This window comes from Stomoxys calcitrans, chromosome 2 (assembly GCF_963082655.1).
Source record: "Stomoxys calcitrans chromosome 2, idStoCalc2.1, whole genome shotgun sequence".
In the NCBI taxonomy this organism is placed as follows: domain Eukaryota; kingdom Metazoa; phylum Arthropoda; class Insecta; order Diptera; family Muscidae; genus Stomoxys; species Stomoxys calcitrans.
The window spans coordinates 194,502,443-194,523,185 of record NC_081553.1 but is presented as its reverse complement, the minus strand read 5'-3'; the positions used below and the strand labels follow the sequence as shown (position 1 = coordinate 194,523,185).

General features: G+C 40.5%; 1 protein-coding gene across 1 annotated transcript in view; it reads right to left on the bottom strand.

Annotated features, from left to right (window-relative positions):
- Positions 1-20,743, bottom strand: part of LOC106089009 (regulating synaptic membrane exocytosis protein 2) — a 259,660-nt gene that overhangs the window by 202,788 nt on the left and 36,129 nt on the right.

Here is a 20,743-nt window from a genome sequence, read left to right as displayed (position 1 = left end):
CCATGTCTGTTCATCCATCCGTCTATGTCACGATAGCGTCCGAACGAATGAAGATATCCGCTTGCTTGGAACCAAAAAGAAAAAAAGTAGGTGACTAGGGATTGATAATGTTGGTTAGTTGGTTACAGCTCCCATAATAAAGTGGTTCAAAATATATATATATATATATATATATATATATATATATATATATATATATATATATATATATATATATATATATATATATATATATATATATATATATATATATAGGAACAATATCAAGTTATGGTTCATTTCGGACCATAATTGAATAAATATTGGAGACCACGGTAGAAGTCGTTGTGTAAAATTTCAACCAAATCTAGTAAGAATTGCACACTTTAGGGGCCGAAGAACTAAAATAGGGAGATCGGCTAATAGGGGAGCATGCATTAGGCTATAAGCCGATAATGCCATTATCGACAGGTATGTTGAAGGTCATAAGAGAAGCCGTTGTACAAAATTTCAGCCAAATCGGATAATAATTGCGTCCTCTAGAGGCTCAAGAAGTCAATCGGTTTATGTGGCAGCTATATCAGGTTATGAACCGATTCGAACTATTCTCAGCACAGTTATTGAAAGTCATAAAAAAACACCTCATTCAAAATTTCAGCCAAATCGGGTAGGAATTGCTGCCTCTAGAGGCTCAAGAAGTCAAAATCCCAGATCGGTTTATGTGGCAGCTATATCATGTTATGGACCGATTTGAACCATTCTTAATACAGTTGTTGGAAGTCATAAAAAAACACCTCATGCTAAATTTCAGCCAAATCGAGTGGGAATTGCGTCCAATAATGGCTCAAGAAGTCAAGATCCCAGATCGGTTTGTATGGCAGCTATATCAGGTTATGGACCGATTTAAACTATTCTTAACACAGTTGTTGGAAGTCATAAAAAAAACACCTCATGCTAAATTTCAGCCAAATCGGATACTAATTGCGTCCTCTAGTGGCTCAAGAAGTCAAGACCCCAGATCGGTTTATATGACAGCTAAATCAGGTTTTATACCGATTTAGACCATACTTCCCACAGTTATTGGAAGTGATACCAAAACACTACGTGCAAAATTTCAGTTAAATCGGATAATAATTGTGTCCTGTAGAGGCTCAAGAAGTCAAGACTCAAGATCGGTTTATATGGCAACTATATCAAAACATGGACCGATTTGGCCCATTTACAATCCCAACCGACCTTCACTAATAAAAAGTATTTTTTGTGCAAAATTTCAAGCGACTAGCTTTACTCCTTCGAAAGTTAGCGAGCTTTCGACAGACGGACGGACGGACATGGCTAGTTCGTCTTAAAATGTCATGACGGTCAAGAATATATATACTTTATGGGGTCTCAGACTCATACTTCGAGGTGTTACAAACAGAATGACGAAATTAGTATTGGGTTGCCCAAAAGGTAGTTGCGGATTTTTTAAAAGAAGTAAATTCATTTTATTTTCATTACTCAATTAACCAAATGCAACCAAACTAACCCAGATCGCATGTTGAGCTAATGAATGAAGGTTGTTGAAGGTTGTTGAAGGTTGACGCAGCCTTATTTCTATATATAGTCAAAAATCTGCTTATATTGGGTTGCCCAAAAAGTAATTGCGAATTTTAAAAGAAAGTAAATGAATTTTTAATAAAACTTAGAATGAACTTTAATCAAGTACACTTTTTTACACTTTTTTTCTAAAGCAAATTAAAGTAACAGCTGATAACTGACAGAAGAAAGAATGCAATTACCGAGTCACAAGCTGTGAAAAAATTTGTCAACGCCGACTATATGAAAAATCCGCAATTACTTTTTGGGCAACCCAATATACCCCCATCCCATGGTGGAGGATATAAAAAAAAATGGTCAGCGGTGGCTACTTTCTCTCTATGCTAGCGACTTTTGTGTGGTTTATATATACATGCTGCTACCGCGATACGTGATCTCCAGGGATCTTTGCCCTAAGATAGGTTTCTATCAACCTCTTAAGGGTCTTCAGCATAAAGGATGACAAACTAATGGGCGAAAGTCTATCGCCTTCGTGTGGTAAGGTTTTCCTGCCATCAGAATGAAAATGACCTTCGTGTCCCTCCATTCCCCTGGTATATGACATGCTGATACAAGCAGAGTATATTTCCTTAAGCATAGGAAGTAGTCTATCAGACACAGCTTGTAATTCAACCGGTGATACATCATAAGGGCCTGGCGACTTAAAGAAGTCGAAACTTCTTATCGCCCAAAGAATTTTCGGATCAGACACAATCCTCATTAACCTCCTACGAATGCATGCCCGTGACAACCTCTTCGGGCACCACGTTGTCCGTTGGAGAATTTCCCGGGAAATGTGTATCAACAGGTAGTTCTAGTGTTTCCGCACTAGACATTGTCCATATATTCCCTGACTTCTTAATATACCCCAACGAAATAGGTCTCGAGGACAGAATCTTACTTAGCCTGGAGACCTCAGATGTATCCTTCACGGAGCTGCAGGATTCCACCCAGGATTTGTTCTGAGCTTTTCTCAGCTCGCCTTATATTTGTCACCTCCTTTTTTGTTCAAGCACACCACATATGCCTTGACTTTTTAAAATGATTTTTAATTTACTTTCCAATCTAAATAGAAGCAAAATTGAAGCAAATTGGTTTCAGCTGGACAAATAAATCCAACGATAAAATGAAACAACCAAAATAAAAAGTAGCGACAAAAAAACAGAACCACCAAACTTTTTATACCATAGGATAGGGGGTATACTAGCCGTTCCGTTGTTACACCTCGAAATATTTATCTACTACCCAATAAGGTATATATATTTTTGATCATCTCCAGTCGATCTAGCTATATTCGCCCTACAATTCAACTGTCAAATTACGATAGCGGTCGAACGCGTAAAGCTTGCCGGAAATCTAGCACAGATACTTCTTATTGATGTACGTCGTTGGGGTTTTCAAATGGGCCCGACATGTTGGGCGGACATTTGGTAAGTTGAGTAAAATTATGCCCTTCTTAGTCTTATCCATACAACTGCATTTGCTTCCATGGTATACATCTTTTGAAAGTTGTTTTAATGGCTTCGAACACTAGGCAACTTGCAACTAATTCCGACCGGGCTCAGTTGTTGAAAGACATAACTGAACACCACAAAATTTCAAAAAAATTTCAGCCAAATCGAATGAAAATGGCGGCTTCCAGGGGCTCAAGAAGTCAAATTGAGAGATCGGTTTATATGGGAGCTATATCAGGTTCTTGGCCGATTTCCACCGTACTTGGCATAGCTATTGAAAGTCATACGTCCAAAATTTCAGCCAAATTGGACAAAAAATTTGGCTTCCAGGGGCTCAAGAAATCAAATCGGGAGACCGGTTTACATGGGATCTATATCCAAATCTGAACTGATATGGCCCATTTGCAATCCCCCGACGATCTACATCAATATAAAGTATCTGTAAAAAATTTCAAGCGGCTAGCTCTACGCGTTCGACCGCTATCGTGATATCGACAGACGGACGGACGGACGGACATTGCTAGATCAAATCGGAATGTCTAGACGATCCAGAAAATATATATTTTTTGGAGTCGCAGATCATTATTTCGAGGTGTTATAAATTGAATGACTAGTTTAGTATGCCCGCATCCTATGGGGGTGGGTATAAAAACGTGTTACCTTTGGACGTGCCAAACTTTGGATACCCACCACCATGAATAAAATAACCCTCTCTTTTATAACATCTCCACTACCATGTACACAGTAATGTGCAAATGGAGAACTCTCAAACAAGTCACAGTTTCAGAAAAATCGGGCAAAAAAATCGCTTTTTATGGGATTTAGCCTCCAAATTGGAAGATCGGTCTATATGGCAGCTATATCTAAATATAGTCTGAACTGGACAATTTTCTGGTCTGACAACGTCGGGTTTAATACAAGTCACTGTATCAAATTCCAGCGAAATCGGGTAATAAATGAAGCTTTTATAGGCTTAAGACCCTTTATCAGTAGATTGGTCTATATGGCAGTTATATATCTTTCTAAATATAGTCCGAAGTGAACCATATTTGACTCAGATGTCAGGAGGCTTAAAAAACCCCTTTATTATAAATTTTAGCGAAATCGGATAATAATTGCGGCTTTTATTATCTGAAGACTCTCAATCGGCAGATCGGCCTATATGGCAGCTTTATCTATTGGTTGCCCAAAAAGTAATTGCGGATTTTTTATATAGTCGGCGTTGCATTCTTTCTTCTGTCAGTTATCAGCTGTTACTTTTAGCTTGCTTTAGAAAAAAAAGTTAAAAAAAGTATATTTGATTAAAGTTCATTCTAAGTTTTATTAAAAATGCATTTACTTTCTTTTAAAAAATCCGCAATTACTTTTTGGGCAACCCAATAAATCCTTTCCCATCTGAACCATGCTAAGGTGTGACGACGAAAGGTTTAAAACAAATCACTGTTAAAAGTTTCAGCGAAATCGGGTTATAAATGCAGCTTTTATGGGCTCAAGACCCTTAATCGGCAGATTGCTTCGACAGCTATATCTGAATATAAACCGATCTGAACCATATTTGAGTCGGATTTTGGGACATCATTGACATCGGATAATAAATGCGTCCGTTACGAACTTAAGACCCTAAACCGGCATATCGGTCTATATGGCAGCTCTATGTAAAATATGGTCCGACAAGGGCCATATTCGGTTTGAATGTCGGGGCCCCTAATACAAGTTCCTGTTTCAAATTTCAGCGAAATCGGATGAAAATGCGTCTTTTACGGGATTAAGATCCTTAATCGCCAGATCGGTCTATATGGCAAATAAAATTGCAAATTTTGTCCATGAACATTCCACTAAGGGGCAACAGGGGCAAACTTCTCACATATCAATAAGTGCAGTCCGATTTAAGTTTTAAGCTCAATGATAAGGGGCCTCCTTTTTATAGCCGAGTCCGAACGGGGTGCCGCAGTGCAACACCTCTTTTGGAGAGAAGTTTTTACATGGCATAGTACCTCACAAATGGTGCCATCATTAGGAGGAGAAAACCACCGCTGAAAATATTTCTGATGGTCTCGCCAGGATTCGAACCCAGGCGTTCAGCGTCATAGGCGGACATGCTAACCTCTGCGCTACAGTGGCCTCCATTGGATTTTGTTCCGGTCTATATGGCAGCTATATCCAAACAATGTCCGATTTGGCCCGTTCAAGAATTTATCCTGCGTGCTGCAAAAAGATGTATCTGTACCGAATTTCAGCTCAATATCTAAATTTGTTAAGGTTGTAGAGTGATTATAACAGACGGACGGACGGATAGACACACGAAGATCGTTACATCGCCATAGAATTTTAAGACGATCCGAAATATAAATACTTTGTAGTGTCGGAAATGGAAATTTCGATGTGTTGCAAACGGAATGACTGAATGAATATACCCCCAATCATGTGGTGGTGGGTATAAAAATTACCAAAATTTGGTTTTCATTGAAGTTTTTTTCATCTTTGGCTTCTAAAATGTTGTCTATTCCCTGTTTCAATATTAACTGATGTCGAATATTTTTTTTTTTAATCGGAAATCCCAATTTACTTCTATGATATTCAAAAATAAAAGAAAAATATTGAAATATTGGGTTGCCCAAAAAGTAATTGCGGATTTTTTAAAAGAAAGTAAATCCATTTTTAACACTTTTTTTCTAAAGCAAGCTAAAAGTAACAGCTGATAACTGACAGAAGAAAGAATGCAATTACAGAGTCACAAGCTGTGAAAAAATTTGTCAACGCCGACTATATGAAAAATCCGCAATTACTTTTTGGGCAACCCAATAATATTTCCGTTTCTATATAAAAATTCCTTCGCACCAGTTATCCTTTTCCCTACATCAATTATTTAAAGTTTTATATCTCTACATCGAAACGATGTGCTACAAATCCATTCTTCGTCAACAAACATGGCTTGATTGAAATTTTTGCAAGTGACGCCATTCACTGATTTGAAAACTAAATCTCCTATAATGGCATATTCATTCGAACAGCTTCTTCTTTGAGGACTCTTCAAATGATGACGAAGACAAAGAAACTAATCATGCATTTCCGTAAATCAGTTTCTCCTGCTCCTCCTCCTCCTCTTTCTTGGCACTTTTTGGTACTTTGCCTTATAGAAAAAGTGTGCTTTGTTAACATCAAATATCTGTGCAGATTTGAGTGTGTGTGTGTGTGTGTGTGTGTGTGTGTGTGTAAGTATGTGTTGCATAATTAAACTATTGTCATCTTCAATGAGAAGACAAAAGAAAACATCTCATCTCTCGCAGCTTGAGACATAAATTATAAAATATCTTAAGTTGCCTGTTTCCTTGGCCAACAAGAGCAACAGCAACAATAACAACGACAATCACAAGATCCTGTTTGTATTTTGTGCCAGTCCTGAGAGTCACAGCAACAGCATCAAAGCTCATAACTGCTGGCAAACGATGCCAGAAGATGTCAATCGATATTTATGATACCCAGGACAATACCCGTTCTGGGGGTATTGCCTTTGCAACATCACCAATAAACACACACACACACACACACATACACACACCACAAATCCAGCAGCACATAGCACATTGTAAGTAGCAACACCCATTTGTAAAAAGAGTTGAGTGTGAACCATAATCATGCATACATCGAAGAGCCAAGGACCAGCTTAACAAAGGAGAGGACATTGCAAACACTCAGAGAAAAAATAGTTTTCCGATTTGTTTGGTAGAAAGCATTTTGATTTGATCGATTTTATACCTCAACTTGTTTGTAGGAGGCCACCGTAGCGCAGAGGTTAATATGTCCGCCTATGACACTGAGCGCCTTGGTTCGAATCCTAGCGAGACCATCAGAAAAACAAATGTCAGCGGTGGTTTTCCCCTCCTAATGCTGTCAACATTTGTGAGGTTCTATGCCATGTAAAACTTCTCTCCAAAGAGGTGTGGCTCGCGGAACGCCTTCCGGACTCGGCTTTAAAAAGGAAGCCCCTTGTCATTGAGTTTTAAACTTGAATCGGACTGCCCTCATTGATATGTGAGGAGTTTGCCCCTGATTCTTAGTGAAATGTTCATGGGCAAAATTTGCAATTTACAAACGGAATGTCGATATTACCATACCTCCATTCTATGGTGGAGGGTACAACAGGTCAAGACGTGCCGGTTGTTTGGCTGGTCGGCATCTTGTGTACCATGAATTCCGCTTAAAATTTGCCTTTATTAACTCAGTTCGTATTTGAATTATTTTACAACAATCAAATCGAGAAATGGTTGCAGCTGCAATGGTTTCAAGTAGTCATGCCGGTATTTAGGGGGCCTATATCAGTATAAAGACCATTTTGGATCATACTTGGCACGGATGCTAGAAGTCATGTCAGAAGTCTTTGTGGCAAATTTCAACCAAATTGGATGAAAATTTAGGCTTTTTCGAGACTCAGGGATTAATGGGGCAATTTGTATGGGCCGATTTGTATGGGCCGATCTGTATGGGTCGATTTGTATGGGGCGATTTGTATGGGGCGATTTGTATGGGGCGATTTGTATGGGGCGATTTGTATGGGCCGATTTGTATGGGGCGATTTGTATGGGGCGATTTGTATGGAGTGATTTGTATGTTCGATTTGTATGGGGCGATTTGTATGGGGCGATTTGTATGGGGCGATTTGTATGGGGCGATTTGTATGGGGCGTTTTGTATAGGGGCGATTTCAGTTTATAGACCTCTTCGGATCATACTCGGCACTTATTTTACAAAGGAAGTTGTTATGCCAAATTTCAGCCAAATCGAATGAAAACGGAGGCTTCTAGGGGCTCATTAAATCAAATCCGGGTATATGTTTGTATGGGGGCTATATCAGTTTATTGACCGATTTGAATCATATTCGGCATTGCGATACCACCTGGTACAGAAGTTTTAACATGGCAGAGGAGCGTGAGGAGGAATTTCAAAGTGAATGCGGAATGCACGTTGCTTAGCAACAACTGAGCGATCTTTACACATTTTTCGGTGGTTATTCCCTTACAAATGTAGCCAGCATTTAGTAAGGGAATAACCACCGAAAAATGTGTTGAGGTTCACGGTGGATTGAACCCTTTGCCGTCGGGAGGTTCTTTTCTAAAGGTCGCTCACTTGTTGCTAAGCAACGTGGATTCCGCAATCGCTTTGAAATTCCTTCTCATGTTTCTGGTGGTAATCCGATTCTGTCGAGGCTTAACTCATTTCAGAAGCGTCCCTTAACCCAGAAGTATACTTCAACGGACCATCAGAACTCCGGAAAATATCGAAATATTGGGTTGCCAAAAAAGTAATTGCGGACTTTTCATTTAGTCGGCGTTGACAAATTTTTTCACAGCTTGTGACTATGTAATTGCATTCTTTCTTCTCTCAGTTATCAGCTGCTACTTTTAGCTTGCTTTAGAAAAAAAGTGTAAAAAAAGTATATTTGATTAAAGTTTATTCTAAGTTTTATTAAAAATGCATTTCTTTTAAAAAATCCGCAATTACTTTTTGGGCAACCCAATAGTATGACAGCCAGTGATGCGTTTTCCCCAGCGTTCGGCTCGCGAGCGCATTCGACGAACACTCCATCAAGACCTTAAATTGAATCCCTATAAAATGGCTGCTGTGCAAGAATTAACTGAACGCGATTTTGTTACCCGTCAAAATGCATGTGAAATGGTGATTGATAGCCTGAAGACGAGGAAGTTAGTTTTTTCCAGTGACGAGGCTCACTTTCACATTTCCAGCTGCGTCAACAAGCAGACAAAAATTGTAGCCAAGACAATGCTTTTGCGATGTACTAAAGAGTTCTTAGCTATTGTTGTGGCTACAATTTTTGTCTTAGTAGTGGATCGAATACCTTAATGACTCGGCTGTTATAGGCCAAAATACCGAATAAAAAAACGACAAAGGTCTGAGAAAAAAACTGCAAGTCCGAAGGCTCGATTTTCACCATAGACCTATGGTCTAGTAAACTTTTTTGCTCAGTACAATCCCAAGAATCAGAAGCGAGTAAGGACCCTTAAGATATACAAATCACCCCACCCTTATCCTCATCATTCAGCTTAAACTTGCTCCATACAGCAGCACTCATTGATAGGAGAAAAGTATACCCCCTGTCCCCTAACGAAATTTTCATGGGCTCATATGGCAAATTTACTCTGTGGCTTAGGACATAGACTCACAAGCCACTCGGAGAATTTTTTTCAGTGTCTTTTGTTGGCAAGAAAAACTTAGATTTTTAAATTGTGGGTAATTGACCTTTTTTATTGGTCCTACGAAGTGTGAAGAAAGCGTCACAAAACCAAACAGTTGTAGCAGTAGCTAGGGAATGGCAAGTTGAGCATGAAACAAATTGTTTTTATATTAAGTATGCAAAAGGATTCTTTTTTTTATTTTTGTGTGCTTCTGTGTTTGAAAGAACGTTGCTTTTTTTTCACTTCCACAGCTGATGGCGGTTCATGCATAAATAATAAATAAAACTGCATTGCAACATTGTGGTATGTGTGGCATGGAAAAACAAGATGTGTGCCACATATGACAAAGTACATGACCATAAACACAAAAAAAAAAAGAAACAAAGCCAACTAAATTGGTATGAGTGCGGCATACTGGTGGCTTCAACAGGCAAATCGCATTGGGAATTTTGAGTTTTGTATACTCATACTTGATGGCAATTTAAGCCAGAGTAAGAAAAGATTAAAGATTGTGAAAGCTAGCACTGTGGGATAAGACATTGAACAAATTAAAATAAGCTAAGTTCGGCCAAGTCGAAACCACAATGGTGGATAATGCTAATAATTTACTCAAACGAACCTATTTGGAGGGCTTACGTGTACTTTAAGTAACAAAGTTATGTAAAATCTGCCAAAAATTAAGCTTAAAGCGGCCGTGGAAGACTAATTGGGAGAACGGTTTGTATGGCTGCTACATTATATAGTTAAAGATCCATTTGGATCGAACTATCGAGCACGGCTATTGAAAATTATAACAAAACTCTACGAGGAAAATGTCAGCCAAATCGGATAACAATTCTCGATTTTAGGGGCTCAATATATCAAATCGAGAGATTGGTTTATATGGAAGTTACATCAGGTTATAGCAGGATTTGAACCGAACTAGACATTGAAAGTCATAACAAAACACTCGCTTCCAAATTTCAGCCAAATCGGATTACATTTGCTCCTTCCTAAGGCCTAAAGATGTCATATCGGGTGATTGGACTAAATGGGAGCTATGTCAGGTTCTACACCAGGGTCACAGGGACCCAGTTTAGGTGTTAGAGGTGTTACAAAGGAGGCCACCGTAACTCAGAGGCCTATGACGCTGACCGACTGGAATCCTGGCGAGACCATCAGAAAAAACTTTTCAGCGGTGGTTTTCCCCTCCTAATGCTGGCAACATTTGTGAGGTACTAGGCCATGTAAAACTTCTCTCCAAAGAGGTGTCGCACTGCGGCACCCCGTTCGGACTCGGCTATAAAAGGGAGGCCCCTCATCATTGAGCTTAATCTTGAATCGGACTGCACTCATTGATAAGTGAGAAGTTAGCCCCTGTTCATGAAAGTGGAATGTTCATGGGCTAAATTTGCATTTTTTTTTCAAAGGGAATGCCTAGATTGGTATGCTCCCCATCCTATGGAGGTGGGTATACAAATTTCGATGTTTAGGTTCAAATTGTATTTGTTCTTGGACTCATTTGTTGGTGACCTATGATGACCATCTTTCGGTTTGTCCAAATTAAAATAGCATTTACTCGAACACAAATTTTTATAGAGACTTCCTGAAATATGCCATATCGGTTAATACATATTTGGAAATATTTTCCATATAAAACGGTCCTTCAATTTCAATGCCCCTAGAGGTGTTAATTTGTGTTCAAATTGGCTACAAATGTTTTGTGTTATCCTTAACAAGTAAAAGCGTGCTAAGTTCGGCGGGGCCGATTCTTGGGGATTTCAGCCAAATCGAATGAAAATTGCAACTTGTAAGGGCTTAAGAATTCAAATCGGGAGTTAGGTTTATATGTGCAAAATTTCAGCCAAATCGGACAAAAATGGCGGCTTCAAGGGGCTCAGGAAATCAAATCAGGAGATCGGTTTATATGGGAGCTATATCAGATTCTTGACCGATTTAAAGCGTACTTGGCACAGTTGTTGGAAGTCATCACATATTACTACAAGCGAAATTTCAGCCAAATCGGACAAAAATTGCAGCTTCCAGGGGCTGAAGAAATCAAATCGGGAGATCGGTTTATATGGGAGCTATATCAGATTCTTGACCGATTTAAAGCGTACTTGGCACAGTTATTGAAAGTCATCACATATTACTACAAGCGAAATTTCAGCCAAATCGAACAAAAATTGCGGCTTCCAGGGGCTCAAGAAGTCAAATCGGGAGATCGGTTTCTATGGGAGCTATATCCAAATATTAACCGATATGGCCCATTTGCAATCTCCAATGACCTACACAGATAGTCAGTACCTGTGCAAAATTTCAAATGGCTTGCTCTATTCGTACGACCGCTATAGTTATTTCGATGGACGGACGGACGGACGGACGGATATTTCGGACGGATAGTTCGGACGGCTAGTTCGAATCAGAATGTCGAGACAATCCAGAATGTATATACCTTATGGGGTCTCAGATCAATATTTCGAGGTGTTACAAATGGAATAACTAGATTCGTATACCCCCATCCTATGGTGGTGGATATAAAAAGATATAGACCCCATAAAAACAACGGTCGCCAAGACTTTTTAAATTTGCTTGCAACGCTAAGAAGTTAGAATAATCTTCTGCTTCGAAATAGTCCATCATTCGGTCTCTAAGCCTGTCTGTCTGTCTATCTGTCTTCATGTCTGTATCTCTGTCCATTTGTCTGTCTGTCCGTCCGAATATTTGTCCATCTGTCTGTCTGCCTGCCTTTTTGTCCATCTCTATGTCCGACCGTCTGTCAGTCCGTCTATCTGTCTATGTGTCCATCGGTTCATAGGTCTATCTGTCTGCCTGTCCATTTGTCTGTCTACTTACTTTACCTTAATTGGCTATGACAGAATATTTGTTCCACTAGCCGAACGTAGAATAGCGTTCCAAGCGCCTCGATCTTCTGCGCTCATTCTAATATCTCTGACACCAAGTTTCGAGGTGTCTCCCACGATTTGATCTTTCCATCGGGCTTTTGGTTTTCCCGGTTTGCGTGTACCACCGTGTTTGCCTTCAAAAGACTTCTTTGCTGGAGCTTCTTCATCCATTCTGACAACATGACCTAGCCAACGCAACCGTTGTATTTTGATGCATGTAACTATGCTATCGTCGTCATACAGCTCATGGTTCATATGTCGCCTATATTCTCCATTAACGCAAACTGGTCCATATATTTTACGAAGAATCTTTCTCTTAAATACTCCAAGCACTGCCTCATCTGCTTTCACAAGTACCCATGCTTCAGAACCATATAACAGCACGGGTAGTATCAGTGTCTTGTAAAGTGTAGTCTTCGTCTATCGAGAGGTGGCCCTGATTCTCAACTGCTTACTTAGTCCAAAGTAACATCTGTTTGCCAGTATCATTCTTCGCTTAATCTCAAAAATGGTGTCAATCGTTTGCTTGATTTTGATTTGATTTGTCCTTCTCGGGTCTTTTCCAGGACTAGGTGCAGAGTGAATATCTGGTCTAGGATGTATTTACCAGGTCTAAAACCGCATTGATAGGGCCCAATTATCTCATTGACTTTAGTTTTTAATCTTTCACACAGTACGCTCGAGATTATCTTGCATGCGATGGGGAAGAGACTTAATCCTCTGTAGTTGGCACATTCCGTCTTGTCTGCTTTCTTGTGTACGGGACATAGTATGCTGAGGTTCCAATCATAGGTTATGCATTCTTCTAGCCAGATAAGCCTATGTATACGCCTTATCAGAGTGTCGCCTACGGTCTTAAACAGTTCGGCGGGTAACCCATCGGCTCCTGCTGCCTTGTTGTTCTTTAGTCGGGTTACTGCTACTTGGACCTTATGCTGACTAGGAGGTAAACATTCTGTACCATCATCAGGGATAGGTTCTGCGGCATCCTCTTCGCCGCCAACATTGGACACTAGCAGTTGGGTTAAATGTAAAATTTGGATATCATCAGCATGCAGCATGTGTCAGTTACCAGATTTCCTTCTTTGTCTCTGCAGGAGGATGCGCCTGCACCAAAGCCATCGGTTTGAGATTTAATTCTTTGGGTAGAATTTCCGGACTTCATTCTGACTCCTGTACATCTCAATTCGCTCACACTCACGTCTTTCCATTTCTTTTTGCTCTTTGCGGAATAGACGTTTCTCCTCTCTCCTTTTCTCTCGATGCCTCTCCTTCAGCTGGCGCGTTGCTACTGATTGCGGGGTTGCTCTATATGCCGCATTCTTGGCTTCAGTAGTACTCGACACTCTTGGTCGTACCATTGGAGGAGGCTTCCGGTACCCATGTACGGATTTCGCTGCATTTTCCATGGAGTGGGCAATAGTTTGCCACTGTGCTATTATATCATCGGAACAAGGAGTGCTTTCATCAAGCAATTGGGTCAGTCGAGTGGAGTATGCCGCTGCCATTTGTTGTGTTTGCAGCTTTTCAATGTCCAACAAGGTAATGATCCGAATCTATATTCGCTCCACGCATCGATCGTACATCTAACACGATGGATGAATGCCTTCCATCTATTACAACGTCATCAATTTGGTTCCTCGTGTTTTGATCGAGTGACAGACATGTGGCTTTGTGAATATTTTTATGTTGACAGCTGGTGCTACTAACTACCATGTTTTTTGCCGCGGCGAAATCAATCAGCCTCAACCCATTACTAGACGTTATCTCGAGGAGTCTAAACTTTCCGGCTATTGGACCAAAAATATCTTCCTTCCCTATTTTCGCATTAAAATCTCCCAAAACGTTTTAATATCATGGTCGGGGCAGCGGTCATATTCTCTCTCTCTAAAGGCGCTTGTAGAAAATATGTTTGGTCTGCTCGTCTTTGTCTTCCGTCGGGGCATGGGCACAAATACGGCTGATGTTAAAGAATTTGGCTTTTATGCGAATTGTGGCTAGCCTCTCATCGACCGGAGTAAAGCTGCAGACAAGCTGTTTCAGTCTCCGACTAACCACAAAGCCACAGCCAAACGCATGCCTCGTGTTATGGCAGCTATAGTATAGTTCGTCACCATTTGGTGTTGTAGTGACGCCATCCCCAGTCCATCGCTCTTCCTGTAAGGCGGTTATATCTGCCTTGTACTTCTCTAATACATCCGCCAGCGCGTATACTGCACTTTCTCTATAAAGAGTGCGGACGTTCCAGGTGCAGATCCACAAATCATGGTCCTTTTTTCATTTGCCTGGGTCGTCAATGTTGGGGTCCGTTTTTAATATTCCTTTGTTTCTCATCTCAGTAGTTCTCATAGTTTTCCGGGGGCGGTTTACTGGCCCAACGCTCCAACCGCATGGGTTTTGTGGGATTGCACATGTATTCCTCCTTGTGGGGAGCCGCTTGCTCCAAGATCCAACGCTCGCCTCCAGCCACCCCATAACCTGGGAACAGACAGAACACTCCCTTCGAAATTTCAGCCAAATAGATATTCAGTACCTGTATAAAATTTAAAACGGCTTGTTTTACGCATTCGACCGCTATTGTGATTTCGACGGACGGACGAACATGGCTAGATCGAATCAGAGTTTCGAGACGATCAAGAATATATATACTTTATGGGGTCCTAGATCAATACTTCGAGGAGTTACAAACGGAATGACTAGATTAGTATACCCCCATCCTATGGTGTTGGATATAAAAAAATATAGACCCCATTAAAACAACGTTCGCAAAGATTTGATTTTTTGAATTTGCTTGCAACGCTAAGAAGTTGGAATAATCTCCTGCTTCGAAACAGTCCATCATTCTGTCTCTTAACCTCTCTGTCTGTCTATATGTCTACATGTCTGGATCTCTGTCCGTCTACCCATCAGTCTGTCCACCCGATCTGTCTGTCTGTCCGTCTGTCCGTCTGCCTTTTTGTCCGTCTCTATGTCCGACCGTCTGTCAGTCCGTTCATCTGTCTATGGGTCCATGGGTCCATAGGTCCATCTGTCTGCCTGTCCGTTTATCTGTCTAAAAATTTGATTGATCCAAACAGCATTTGCTATGAAATTGAGATGCCCCTTGCATATCTCGACAAGTCTCGATCTCCTAGTTCTAAAAGAAAGGAACGATCTTCCTACAAAATGGTGATTTTTTTAGCTATTACCTTTTTGGAAACACTGATTTTTAAAGATCACGAACGTTTCGTGTTCTGTTTCCTTGCCAAACATCTTCAGTTTGGTCTATAACCCTGAATTGTCTTACAAACGAACAATGCTAGCAAATCATTGAATTTTTTTTATCAAAATGCGTGCTCCGTTAAGGAAGTTCATAGCGCGCTTCTTCCAATTTATGTACGAAGCTTATTTTTTTGATCAATAGGCACATGTTTAAGCAGAACCGTCAATTTTGGAGTGAAGATCAGCTGGAAGCATTGCAGGAGCATACATACAATGCATACAGAAAAACTCAATGTTTGGTGCGGTTTATGGTCTGGTGGCATCATTGGACCGTACTTCTTCAAAGATGGCGCGAATCGTAAAGTAACGGTGAATGTTGAGCATGATGATACACAATTTGTTTGCCCAAGATACATGAGCTCTACCTGCATGACATATGGTTTCAACCAGACGTTGCCACATGCCACCCAGCACGCATAACAAAGGATTTATTGAGAGGCGAGTTTGGTGACCATTTTATATCACAATCGGGATCTTTGAATTGGCCGCCCAGATCGTGCGAATTAACGCCTTTAGACTATTTTTTGTAGGGCTATGTTAAAGCTCATATCTATACAGACAAGTCCGCTTCAATGGACGCATTGAAAGACAACCTTGAAGCATTTTTTTTGTGAGACCCTGGTCGAAATGCTGGAAAGAGTATGCCAAAATTATACCAAGCGGATGGACCATTTGGGGCGCAGTCACGGTCAACATTTGCATCAATTCTCTGAATTTTCCTATAGCTTTTGGTCCTTTGCGCTTCTTTGGTTTGGTCACAAAATTTCATTTTGTTGTTGGTTTAACCAGCTTAGACCAGTTCTTGCTTTTATTTCAAAACAAAACAACAAAAACACTTTAAAGAGTCTCAACATTTGTGGTGTGTTAAAGGTATCAAGGGGCGGGCCTTTGCCAGAGGCCTCGTCAGACTTCTATGACACCAAAAGATTACATGCTTCCACCTACCCACTAATTAGTGAGCAGTGCAGTGGTATAGCTCTCAAAAAATCACCCTTTATAAGGATGATTCCAAACTGGGTCCGGTTTTGGAGCGTACTCTGAAGATCTAGGACTGGTCCTATGGAGAATGCGGGATAGTTGTGAGCACTACGTAGGCTGAAGCATTTGGGTGCGATCTGTGTGGTGTTTATTGCTATCATGAGAAGCTTAGCTGTGAGCTACCGGGCGCGTCCACAGGATGTGGATAGTGGCAGTCGCAGACAATCACCGGTATCTAGCGGAGAGTCTCAGTGAGAGACCGGACGAAACCGGCTCTGGCACAAATACTGAGTGCCTATGATGATCGATATGACAAGGCGTGGTATTGGTGCCTTTAAGTATCCAATGGCCAACCAGTTCACGCGGCTATCTGTCCTTTGGGCAGAAACGAGCTTGCGCATCCACTTGACGTGGGTGGCGATCCACATGATATAATTACAACAACAACAACATATGGAGAATGTTACCTGACCGCTGTAGTGTGTATCAAATGGAGATCATTGTAATTAAAGAAGTGGTGATATGGCCAAGATCTAATGCCTAAAACCGCCCCCAACTTTAGTTGTTTTCTCAACAAGATGGCTGAACAGTTCAAAGTTTACCTGTTCTAGTTGCCGGGCCCAAGAGATATCCTAGGGAATTGTAGAGCGAACGTGCTTGCAAGACTAAGAATTACCCTATGCATCCCCGCGGAACTGGAATCTGTGTGTATGCCTCTAGCGACATGTAAGCTAAGTTTTCAGCACCAGGCTCGAATGACAAATGGTCACAAAGTGGAGGTTGTGAACACTCCAAAATTAAGTGGCCCATTTAAGACTTGAAGAGGTCTAGCGCTATACTACTGCTGCTAGAACAGACGTCTCAGTCATTGTGTCCGTCATGACAGGTCACAGTCTAATCGGAAAACATGCTGACAGACTGAAGGCTGCCAGCAACGACTTTTGCAGAACCTGTGAGGACATCGAAGAAGAAGAAGAGACTATAAAACACCTTCTGTATGTGTGTTCCGCACTGGCTGGCAGAGGGGGTTCCACTTTAGGTTCTCATTTCTTTGAGAATCAGTCTGATTTAGCAGAGTTCCACTTTAAGTTCTCATTTCTTTGAGAATCTGTATGATTTAGCAGATGTGAACGTTCGCAAGTTGTTGGTCTCTTTAAAGCGATCTGGATGGTTCAACAGTAGGAACTAGAAGGCATCTTCCTTCGTCTGTTCCTATTGTGTCACTACGAAACAAAACGTTTAAATGAGTCTTATGGCCGACTGAATGCCTAAACCTTACCTAACCTAACGTAGCCAAATCAATGGAGGGAGGGGACTCCTAAGAATCGACCCTGCCGATAGAAAATTTTTTATATATTTTTCAAGTAATATTACAATAATAATCAACAGATATTACTTCTTGGCCCCTGCGTGACTCCTCTAAAAAGCATAAATTTTTTTTCCTCATCACCTGTTATGAAAGCCCATACACCAGTATTTGCTAGTAAAAAGACAACAACAACTAACAGCTGTAAAACCAACAAACATTAATCTCGTAATGTCGTTATTTCCCTCAACGGAAAGCGATAGAACAAAAAGCATAAAACACATAGTCAAAAAAAAGCGAGGATGTCTTTTAAGGGAAATTAACACTTTGTTGGAAATAGGTCACATCCGTTTCCGGTAATAAAAGAAATTAAAAATCACAAATGCCAAGCTAAAGTCAAGCGAAGGTATGAAAACAGAAAAAAAAAGACACCTACAGCTACAATAACAAAAAACAGACAGACAACACATACAAAGACCATACTGTCATTTGCAATAATAATTCATAAGGATTACAATTTACACAAAACGAAGAAGAAGGGCATGTAAAATATTATAATTTTCATCACTCAACTATGTGTGTGTGTGTGGGGGGGGGGGGGCATTTTGAAAGATGCCTATCAAGGAGAAGAAGAGGACCTTTGTGTAAGGCAGCAAATCACATGTTTATTATTTATGTGTCAAATATGCTGAAGGATAAGGATATAATGAAATGGAAAACTTAACAACTTGAAAATGAGAAGAAAAATTACAAAAAGTCGTAGGGAGAGAGAAGAAGAAGAAAGCAAAATGTAAAGAGCATTCCAGCAACGTATTGCTCTCATTCACCATGGTAATACTCGTAGAGCTTTTATGTCTCTCTGTGGGTAAATGTCAAAAAGAAATTCAACTCGGGGAGAGAAACTCACCACTAACATACCTAAAGTTGAGAGAGCCCCCATCTTTCTGTTTCTCGTGTTAACTTAACATACACCTGTTATAAACATTCTCATATGTCAAACACATCTGAGCTCTGCTCAGCTGTGGTGAATTTCTTTCTTTGTTCCCTTGGCAGATGTATGAATGCTGATTTGAAATCATCTGTATACCAGGCAATAGGGCAAATGTGAATCAAGGATAACTGCACAGAGAGTATTGTAGTACACCACGTTACCTACAGCACTTGTTAAGGGCAGAAGAAAAGGGAGGAGTTGCAAAAAAATTGGTATGAATAAAAACAAGTGAAAAATAAAACCATGAATGGCAATGAATTGAACAAAGGTCTTATAGAATTTTTTTTTTAAGAAAAAATTTGTAATGGCATAAAAACGACTGACAAAGACAATGATGACCTATCAGTTACAGCTATTGTAGGACGTATGACAGAAGTACTGTCAATGGCACCATTTGTAAGAGTGTGCGTGCTTATTTTTTTCTCACAGATTTGATTCGAACGTTTGGCAAATCCTTGATATGTGCTAAAAAAAATTAATTTCTATTAAAAAGGACAAAGCATTTAAACTTAACGCTTGAAAGGAGAACTTTACCATGTTAGACATTAAACAACATCTAAGGCAATTTTTTTTTTTACAAAATTTGTAATAGCGACAGCATTAATGTTATTGACAACATAAAATACCTCTGTGAAAACACCAATGAACTGATGTCCTTGCAAGTCTTCCTTAAATAGACAGCAATGAAGAAGTCATAATCCAAGTACTCCTGAAATTTTAGCCAAATCTTGTTCAAATGAGGCTTCTAGAGGTTAAATAAGTTAATTAGAAGGAAGAATGCAATTATTGCTGCCATTTTCAACATCCAAGGACCTATATCACTAGGAAGTACCTGTAATGCACTGAACGTAATGCAAATTGCAAATTTTGCCCATGAACATTCCACTAAGGAACAGGGGCAAACTCTCACATATCAATGAGTGCAGTCCGAATCAAGTTTAACCTCAATGATAAAGGGCTTCCTTTTTATAGCCGAGTCCGGCGAACGGCGAACCGCTGTGTGATACCTCTTTGGAGAGAAGTTTTACATAGCATAGTACCTCACAAATGTTGCAAGCTTTAGGAGGGGAAAACCACCACCGAAAAATTTTTTTGATGGTCTCGCCAGGAATCGGCTTACCTCTGCGCTACGGTGGCCACTTTAAGTAGATATCTTTATTCGTTCAACAGCGTGATTTTCCCAGACAGATGTACGGAGGAATATGCAGGACTGATGGGCAGCATTCAGCTCACGAAAAAATATAATACCCCACGGGAAACACTTAACGCTAAACCACGTAGTGTATCGCTGGGACATCCAACAATCGTGGATGAATTGTATGTCCCATTGTGTGTGACATAAATATAAGGGCACAAGGCACGCCAGAGGGGGCCATTTTATCGCCACTCCTATGGGTGACCACCTATTACGGATGCTGACTGAGGAGGTATTTGAAGATGTTATAATACTTCTAAGGGGTAGAAGATGTTATAATACTTCATATGGCATATGACTGGGCTAGCGCCAGAGGTCGTAATGTTTACTCAGAGAAGACTCAAATATTTCTATTCAGGAGCAAGACGAAGGTGGGTCAATTTGACGCACCATGTTTCCTCAATAAGACGATTTCGATATCTGACAAGGTTAAATATTTAGGAGTGATCTTGGACAGGAAACAGAATTGTAGTGTCACATTCAGGAGCGTACCAAGAAGGCTCACAGATGTTGGGCACTATGTAGACGGGCCGCAGGCTCAAAACGGGGCCAGAATCCGAGGAAAGTCCACTGGCTATACAAGATCGTGATTAGATCAATACTTACTTACGCCTCAGTAGTTGGGTGGATTGCTATGGAGAAAAAGTACAACATAAGGATCATACAACAGGTTCCGAACATCTTGTCTTGGCATAGGCGGAGCAATGCTGACTACGCCTACTAGAGCACTGTAGATTATTCTAGATATCCGACCCATTGACATACAGAATAAATGTAAGGCAGCCACTGCGGCTATGAGACTTAAGGCGATAGGAGAATGGATTGAGGATGGGAGCAGCTCATACAATCGCAGTCCAATCGAGGCAACAATAGGAAAACTGAGAAGAAGGAAAGAGGTTTCCCATCGGATACCTGAAACGACACTA